The 10,138-nt window shown below is 34.1% G+C and overlaps 1 protein-coding gene across 4 annotated transcripts in view; it reads right to left on the bottom strand.

The window, feature by feature from the left end:
- Positions 1 to 10,138, bottom strand: part of LOC123528189 (patched domain-containing protein 3-like) — a 108,499-nt gene that overhangs the window by 63,669 nt on the left and 34,692 nt on the right. Inside the window, exon 1 of one of the 4 annotated variants that reach the window (XM_053544196.1) lies at positions 6,050 to 6,094. The exons of the other annotated variants lie outside the window; for them this stretch is intronic. The gene's annotated coding sequence lies outside the window, so the exon portion shown is untranslated. Of the gene's footprint in view, positions 1 to 6,049; positions 6,095 to 10,138 lie in introns of those variants that run through there. 4 annotated transcript variants of the gene reach the window in all.

Below are 10,138 nucleotides of genomic sequence, written 5' to 3'. Positions count from 1 at the left end.
TTCGTGATTTTGCCATGGCAAAATTGCCATGGCAATTTTTTTTTTTCATTTTTCTTAAAAATTGATTTTAACTATTTCCAAACGAATGTATTGGTAGAAATATGTTGTTTCATATCGATAACTCAGTTTTTTTTATTTTGCCATGGCAAAAAACTGGCCATGGCAACTTTGCCATGGCAAGATTCTGCCATGGCAATTTTGCCATGTCAAGGTTCTGCCATGGCAAGTTTCTGCCATGACAACTTTGCCATGGCAAGATTCTGCCATGGCAAGATTTTACCATGGTAAGTTTGCCATGGCAATAATTTATTTTTCAAATATTTTAAAGGAATTTTGATAATTTTAGTGATTATGAAATACAATACTGGCAGGAAAAGAGAAGATTTTGATTTCTTGTGTTGGCACATTTAAATCGCAAGCAAAGAATCTTGCTACATAGATTGTTTCACCATTACTGGGATAAAATGCAGATTGATTTTCAAGGGAAAAGAAGTAGTTTTTACATCCTTGTTTTAAATAAATAAAATATGTGAAATGTATTTGTAATATTACATAAGGGTCATCGTGTGCCATATATTTTTCTATTTAGAACAATCAAATATTACTTAAAATTCAGAACGTATCTATTCATCAAATAAGTAAGTTTCTTTCGTTTATGAAATACGATATTAGTTATTATCGTAGTACTTGTCTTTGATGTTATATATGACTTCGAAATTTTAGCAGGCTTGGATAATCTAAGCCGCGCAAAATAAAAAAATAATATCCAACAAAATTTTTTTAGCGTTTTAAAGTTTGTTTTTTATATTCTTGATCTGCATTGAGGTACTTAAGCATTCAAGACATCATACGCGATTTTAAGACGAATAGGAAAGATGTGTATCAATTTTCCCTTGCACATAGGTTTGTGCAACATATGCTATGTTACAAAAGCCCGTAGAAAGTCAAAACACCAGCGGAACCGGATATAGGTTCGATGGCCCGGTCGCGTCATACCAAAAGACGTAAAAATGGTACTAGAAACTTCCTCCCACTCGGCGCTTCAAGACGGTAGTCTTAGGACTTGTAAGCCGCGCAAAAATAGAAAAAAATCCGAACAAAAATGTTTAGCGTTTTAATGATTTTATATTCTTGTTCTGTATTGAGGTACTTAAGCATTCAATACATGATTGTGAATACAGCGTTTTTAATGACAAATAGGAAAAGTGTGTATCAGATTTTCCCTTGCACATGGGTTTTTGTGCAACATAAGCTATGTTTACAAAATGAGCATTTTGCAAAACCCGTAGAAAGTCACAACCACCGGAACCGGTTAAAGGTTCGATACCCGGTCGCGTCATACCAAAGACCAAACCCAATGGTACTAGAAGCTTCCTCACTTGGCACTCAAGAGGGTAGTCCTGGGACTTGTCAGCCCGGTGTCAGTATAATTTACTGGGTGGGGTATCAATCACGTTTTTACGGAGTGATATTCTAGTGAGGCAGCACTAAAAATTTGGGGCGTTGTGCTCACTGCTACAATTTTTTTTTAATTTTTCATAAAAAGTGATTTCAACTATCTCCAAACGAATGCATTGGTAAAAAATATGTTGTTTCATATCGATAACTCATTTTTGTTTTTTTTTTTTATTTTGCCATGGCAATTAAGTTATTCCACCATTTTAGTGATTATGAAATACAATACAAGAGAAACAGGGAAATTTTTAGATTTCCTATGTTGGCACATTTAAATCGACAAGCACAGAATTTTTGCTACAAAGATATCTCACCATTGTTGGGATAAATGCTAATTGATTTTCAATGGCAAGGATAGTTTTTTACTTCCTTGTTTTTATGAATAAAAATTGATAAAAATGAAAATTGTAATACTATATAACGGTGATCATATAAACATTATATTTTTTCTGTTTAGAACAATACATATATTTCTCGAATTACATGTATAAAAAGGAAGTTTCTTTCGTTTAATATGAAATACGAAATTAGTTATTATCACAGTATCTTAATCTTTGATGTTATATATGACTCGAGGATTTTTTCAGGCTTGGATAATCTAAGCCGCGCAAGAAAAGAAAAAAAAATCCGAATAAAAAGGTTTAGCGCTTTAAAGTTTTCTTTCAATCTTTATCAAAATTTAATTGCGAACATTGAGTACGTAAGCTTTCGGGAAAATGATGTGAATCCCATAAATTTTAAATAACAACGAACAAAAAATATGTATCAGATAGTTTTATGCAACATATGCATGTTACTTTATATTTCACTGACACAAACAAATTTTCTTTTATTTCATGTGTAAAATTCTATTTTTGTTGGGTAATTTATAAAATGTCCCAAATCGCGGGAAAGGTCAGCAGAAAACATAACCCAAATGACGTCATTTAACGACGTCCATCGTCATTATGGTCTCCTGTATTCATAACGCTTGGTATACAATTTGACTTCAATCGCGACGGAGGACCGAAATTAAATTTCGGCAAAAACAGTGAAAAATAAAAATGAAAATCTACCGTTAGAAAGTCCACCCGGCTTAAAAATGTCGTTCTCAATCGCCGTCAGTGACCCCGCATTATTATTACGTCACTGTCGTACATTTATTTCAGGATACGTATCGTTTGCAGATAGCTAAGCATTTTTTTGGGACGTTTAACGTGTCAGGCAAGCGAATTTTAAGTGCATCGGTGCAATTTTAGTTGTATTTATATGAAATTATTATTAAATGACAATACTTAAAGACAAGAACTATTTTGCGGAGAGATAAAGCTCAAAAAATTTTGTTTATGAATGGCAAGGGAAAACTTTAGTTGACAAATCGAGCTATGTCCTACACGTTCGGCTGGGAATCATTAGTGATTAAGTTGGTTTTTAGGTATGACCAAGTTATTATTATTATTATCATCATCATTATTATTATCATCATTATTATTATTTATTATTATTATTATCATGATAAACACGTTCAACGGCGCTTTAACTAAAGAAACGCACCACAAAAGGGCGAGAAATTTGAGACAATATACTTTCGAGTTTAACAAGTTATTAAAGATTTCTGTCTACATTTTTCAAGATATTCTCTAAATATTTGCATGCTTCATGTGAATTTCTTTAACATAGCATCGTTATGACGTTACTATTGGCGAATGACTTTGACGTACGATCTGTGTGTGTTTTAAAATAATAATAAACAGTTTCAGTCTTCTTTGTTTAGTATGGAAATAAATCGGGTCGTGTTAGAATGACTATATAACGAATGTGAAGGTAATAAAAATTGACCATAATTATTTTTACAAGTATCAAAACATGTGTTTTTTACGTCAATTTATAGGATAAAAATATGTATTTTCCAAAAGCAGGGGTCCCACAAAATATATGATTTTTCACTGAGGACGACGTATCCTGCATTTAAAATACGGCCCAAAACTTTACGCTAGCATACTTTAGCACCATTTACTGTCGCACTAGCGTTAAATGTCACAGGTACCGTTAAACGTCGCAAGATGAAATTAAATTTTGCATCCACCGTTAGCAAACGTGTTTGCCGCTAAATCATCTCCCACTATAAGTTGCACTTTTGACATTAAATGTCGCAAGAATTTGTACACAGATATATATCGTAACATGAACTTTAAGGGTCGACAATGCCTATTGAAAACAAAAAAGACATGTTTTTTTTATAATCAGTTATGTAAAGGCTTGGATCTTCAATAATAAAATAATAGTAAAATAATGCAGAAATTAGCTTTAAACCTAACGGAAGTTATACATTCTATTACATGTATACTTTCTGAAGGCAGCAGTCTTAACATGTATAATTATCTAAAATTCAAACTTTCTTTTTCATATTGAAAGACGAGGACCTTGCCTCACCTTGCCTTTATAGTTGGCTGTTTTGATAGGAGGGTCACGCAAAAAAAAAGTGAAATTATTTGAAATAGGGACAGTGTTTTTTGACAGGGAGATGTTAAAGTTTCCATTTAAAAATGATACGGGATGGAAAATGTCGTGTATTTGAGGCGTGGGGTAGGAATGGGGTAAAGGTGGGGAAGGAATGAATGAATAATGATAATATTGTTTTTTATTAAAAATATACAGGAATATAAAAAATGGTAAAGAATTTATTTTTAAGGAAAACAAATTGATTTGTGGGGTGAGGGCAGACGACTAAGGGATCAATTTGGAAAGGTAGAATGATAATGTGATACTAGGAGGCAATGCCAAGAAACTAAAGATATGCAAAATATCAAGGTACACCGCTCGGTATTTGAAATAGTGCAATGAGGACAACACATGATCTTCAGCTGGATAGTCGCCTTATGACATTTACTAAAATTTCAACACAGAATTAGAACCCATGATCACTTGGCGGGACATCTTTCGTTTTCCACAGCTTCACTGGTACACAGAATACTTCATGGACAGATTTAAGTCTCATTTTTGCAAAGGCACAGGCGTTTTCAAAATCGGTGCATTTTTACACTTCTTGCATGTCAATCAGTTTGCCATTGGTTGTCTATCAACATTTTAAGTGTGATCCCCGGTGGCAAGGTCTTTCTATAACGCATATATCAAACATTTTTCAGTAGATATAAGGTGTGAAGTGATCGAGACGTGATTTTGTGCGTTCGAATTAACATTCGAGTGCTGGAGATAAAATGTCATGCCTCATAAGGGGATGTTTGCGATTGAAAATAAGATGTCTTGCGCTCAAAATATAATGTCATACTGTCGAGATAGATGTCGACACTCGTATATAAATATCATACAGCAGCGTGTTGAAATTGAATTTGTCAACCCGAGGCAGAATGTCAACCGAGGCGAATGCCGCGTGGTGACATTCTGTTTCGGGGTTGACAATACCAGTTAACATAACTTCCATATAGTATTTGTTTTTAATATACCGAACAAACTTTTGTACAAATGTTTTAAAAATGTTTTTAATTAATTTAATTTAAACAGTTTTTATCTTTAGCGGGGTTATTGCTGTGTACACACTGAATAGTGACGTTACTAATATAATTATGTGTACAAGGGAGGCAATCATATGGCTAAAAGATGAGGTTATATAGAAATTATTCGGACAATAATGTACTTCCATGATGTAGTCGAAAGAAGTCCCTGATAAATAGATCCTCGTTTTTTTCCGTTTTTTCGCGCATTTGCGCGTAAATCAGGGCCAAATTGGCATTCACTTGTGAAATGAATTTACAAAAATAGTACAACTTTTCATGCTAGTATTTGCATGTTTTCGAGTTTTTTTACTTGAAAAGGAAAGTAGAGTGTTTATTCTGAGAACCGCTTTCTAAAATGCGGCGAAATGAGGGTACCTGACTTCAGTTGATTTGCATTTCACTGCATACTACAGGTATTCAACACCCTTTTTCTTTTCGTTTTCTCGAAGCAAATGTAGGGATATCTTGGGGAAAATAGGTCTACGACAGAGTGAAAATCTAGAACTGTAACAAAATTGTTCTGAAGTAGCTGAATTTTATATGTAACAAAGAATAATTTCTTTTATTGGTATATAGCCATGAAGCAGTTAATTGCCCTTATATGAGATTCTAAATCCCAGCGCGGTCACATGATCTAACGGTCACTTTCGCTTAGTCACGTGTTATAAAGGTTAAAAATGTTTTTGAGTCAAAATATCTCTTTTCTCGGGTAATGGGATTTTATCATTGTAGACAAAAAATAGGTAAATAAAAGACTTCATATCTCGAAATGAGACATAAAAATGCCATTTCATCGAAGTAAAATGTTCTCGCGCTCGAGGTAAATGTCATGCTCTCGAGATAAGATGTCGTGCCCTCGATTTCAGATATCTTTTGGGGCGGGAGATGTACAACGCATGAGACACTTTTCCTTTACACTGGAGAGTTATAATGGCCTAGATCGATCACTTATGTTTCACAAACTGGAAGTTTTGCATAAACCTAAAATTTGGTAAACGAACGGACCGGGGATCGATCCAAGCCCTCCCGTTTTCGAAGCGGACGCTCTACCACTAGGCTATCGAGGCATCATACCAAAGACGTAAAAAATGTACCAGTACCTCACTTGCTTGGCGCTCTGCATTAAAAAAGGGAAAATGGCCTCTTTTCTCTCATACCCCGTGGCGATGGATTCCATCGGGAAAATGAGGTGTCGAGAGTGATTAATATCAGTTGTAAAACTTCCATCACAATCGCCGAAATAAATTCTGTACTCTAACTATGAATAAGTAGACATATATTTCAGTAAGGAAATCAATCATATTTTAATTTTCCTTGAAATAAATATTTTAGAAAAACTTTGCACTTTGTTTTTCGCATTAAATGTTTAACGACCTTTTCTTGAAACAGTAGCGCTCCTATGCACTATTTTGGCATTTCTATGATTTGAAAATAAATATTACATAGCAATTTAGGTTGCATACGATACCAAAATTATTATCCAAACATGTTCATTCATTTTCTTTCAAATCACTGTGGAGGTAGGGTTCAGCGTAGCTTTTACTCGCAAGTTTACCTACAGATATCTTTTCAACTTTTATCATATATTTTTTGCCCTTTGCATTTCGAAAGCTATTTTGAGAGTTCTGTTTTTTCCATGAATTTCTAATTTCAATTGCGGAAGTACCTTAATGAAATAACTTTTATCAATTATATATAAACTTTGTCTAAAACAGATATGTGATTTGAATACTATGACCGCCGACGGTTTCGTCGGGGGACCACTCAAAATGTGCCCCTTTTTTGTTAAAATATGCACACTTCCTCATGTAATATTGTAAATATGTAATTAACTTAATATATATAAACATACTTCTTCCTGCCTTGTCAGAGGAGTCCGATTTAAATAAATGATAACTTGTTGCAAAGGGCAAGCCAGTACCTAAGAAAAGAGGAGTGCATTGACTGCTCTGAAAAAGTTCATATTTTGAGAATATTACCGGGAAATTTTAACTATGGCCTTGACCCCTAGCCCGCCAGATTCGAACCTACGTGGCCTGTTTTCTCTAGGTACTGGCTTGCCTTTTTCACCAAAGTATCATTCATTAAAATAGGACATCAAATTAAAAAAGATTATGACTCTCTGACAAGGGCCCCTCTCTCTATTTAATATAAGAAGAAGTATGGATATTTTCACGACAAATGAACATTTTGAGACGTCCTTCCAACAAAACCGTGGCGGTAAAAAAAAAGATATAAAAATTACTTATCTGTTTAGATCATGTTAAGGTTTAATTCATAAAAGTTATTCTATTAACTTGTGTTTGGAACATTCTACAATTATTGAAGTTAGTGAAAAACACGGGCTTTTCCGTGCGGGAAAAGTACGGAAATACAGCTTTTATCCTAAATTACATACGACGGACGAACAGATGTTGTCTTTTTGTCATAAATTTTCAGATTTTGTCCCCCTTTCTAAACCCAAAAAAAGTTTTTATTTGCAGTAATTTACACATAAATAAATATTTTATAAGCACTTTTCCTCATTTTGGCTAATATTTAAGCCAAAATGGCAAAGTTCAGCAGATGTTCCCGACGGCGTGTCCGTCGGAGAAGAAAATTGTTTTTCATAATTTGATTAGACAATGTTTTCAACTACTTATCAAAAGAATTGTCAGTTTGAATACCTTACTTTTAACGCTTTTACAATAAAATGAAATTAATATTTTTTCGAAAACAGATTAGCATTATACAATCCCTATTTGCAAGTCTGCAGATCGTACAGACGGACAAAACTTACCTAAGCTAATTTGTTTCCATAGAAAAACTGATATTCACCAAAGTGTTTGCTTAGAGCCTAAGTTGATGTAAAATCCTTTTTTTGTAAAGGGAAAAAAAAGGGTATTTTCGTGCATTTTGTTCGAGCCCGAACGACCCTTAGGGTTGCGTTGGAGCATTGCGCTATAACTTTTTGAAAAAGTTCCATAGTAGTTCTACAAATGCATGTAACTTTTATTAAGATACCTTAAAATACTTGAAAATGACCGATTTTTGAAAAAAAGGAATATATTAACAACATTTAACCTAAATTACCCGGACATGTGACAATTCCTGTTGAGTGTCATTGCCCGTTAAACTTTGAATCTTCAATCTTGAATCCCGTTGTCGTGTGTCGCATTGAATGTCGTGTGTCGCGGTTAATGCCGTGTGTCGCGTTTTCAGGACAACACACACTCAAATGTTAAAATGTCGTGTGTTCTTGTACATTGTCGACCGTCACGTTGAATGTCATGCGTCGTGTCGTGTGTCGCGTTGATTGTCGTGTGTCGCCTCAATAAAATTACTTCGACATGCGACAATTCCGCTAACATTTGCGCTATATCATGTCGATTTTCGTTGTTCCGCATTGTCGTGTGTCGCGACACTCAATTTTACTGTAAACATTTTGCCAAACCTAGCGCGACAATGAACATTCAAATGTTTAAAACGCCGTGTGTCGTTGTACATTGTTGTCCGTCGCGTTGCAATTTCGTGTGTCGTTTCGTGTGTCCCCGTTGATGTAGTGGCAATTAACCGTATTTCCCTAATACAGCGATAGAACTTACATCATATTGCATGTGCAGGTAGCTGTGTTGTCAAACTCTTACCTGCCTGGATTTTGAGACTTACGTCTTACCGTATTATTTATATAAAATCCTCCGTATATATATATAAGATTACACATATAAGTACAATTCAGACATATTGAATATATCCAAGTAAACACATATAAACACATTAGCAAAATAACTGATCTCTGGCTACTAAATTCTACGTAGTACATATACATAATTGCAACTTTTAACAAGCCCTCAAATCTTTATCTGTAAACTTTAAAAGACAGGAACATCCTCCATTTCCATCAAATTTATACTTAATTTATTGAGTGAAATACGCTTTGTAATCAAGTTAAACCGTTGTAGATAATGTCGATTAAAAAGCGTCTTTACTGTCTTAATAAAAAGACAAATTACTGGTCACCACTTTCCCCGAAAATAAATACTACAAGAAAAATCGTTAAAAATTTGTGAAATATGTTACATAAAATAATGTAAAGGTAAAAGCAATATTGATAACATCACATTACAGTTTTTAAAATGTATTTGAGTTGACTTCGAACCCGAGATAACATGCGTGTAAGTCTGACACTTTTACCACTTCATTTGGTTAACTAACTATACTAGTATTTATTTTTGTAATACAGGTACAAATATTGCGTAAACTAACGAAAACGCCGGGGAAAAATATGGCTAAGATCAATGACTGCGAGGTAAATACTTACGCAAAATAGCTATACTTATGATTGACCCGATATATCATGCCACCCCCTGCTTATAAGTTGTCTATTTCAGCCAATCAGGTTCAAAAGACAAAAAGTAAGTCACACCTCTAGGCATGTCATAACAGGTGTAATTAACCCGTTATAGTTCGGCAGAAATCAACGAAATAAGTCTGTGGGACCGTCTAATGTCGTACCCAGCAAGTTTATTTATTTAAAATGTAGTTACGCAATCAATTATTTATGGATAATCGTAAATGAAATGAAATGTGAATTAACTTGTCAACTATCATTCAAAAGTACATATTCCGTAGAATGTGTACATGTAATCATTGTAACATAAAAATTATTCACTTGATGAAGACAGTCATATTGCAGGCTAATCACTGCAATTTTTTAATGAGTTCATAATAGCAATTCTATTCAACATTATCTTTTACCACTCTGCAATTAACGTATTAATACAATACACAGAATGGCAACAAGAGATAATCTCGCGTTTACAAGCGCATGCCAAGCGCCTCAGGTCAAAAATACCCCGCCGCGATCACAACGTTACTGTTATTTGGTCACTTTAAGCGGATAATTAGTGGAAAGGAGCTTAGGGATTTAGCAGGTTTTTTTTTCTCGAATATACGATTTCTGTACATGCACTTAAATTTGGGGGACATTTACCAGACACTTTTTGATGTTATGTAGAGAATATGACCATTAGAAACCATTTAAAAATAGACCATTTTTGCTTTTCATGTCTTTCATACTTAAATTTTGTCTTTAAACATAGTTTCGGACGGACTGTTTCTCGAATATTTCGCGCATAAAAGCGAGGTTATGATCGTCAAGTTAGTCAATTATTTTTTTTTTTCTGTTTCGGATTGCTTTAAATTTTTAA

Source organism: Mercenaria mercenaria, chromosome 5, assembly GCF_021730395.1.
Source record: "Mercenaria mercenaria strain notata chromosome 5, MADL_Memer_1, whole genome shotgun sequence".
NCBI lineage: Eukaryota > Metazoa > Mollusca > Bivalvia > Venerida > Veneridae > Mercenaria > Mercenaria mercenaria.
This window is presented reverse-complemented; position numbering and strand designations above follow the sequence as displayed.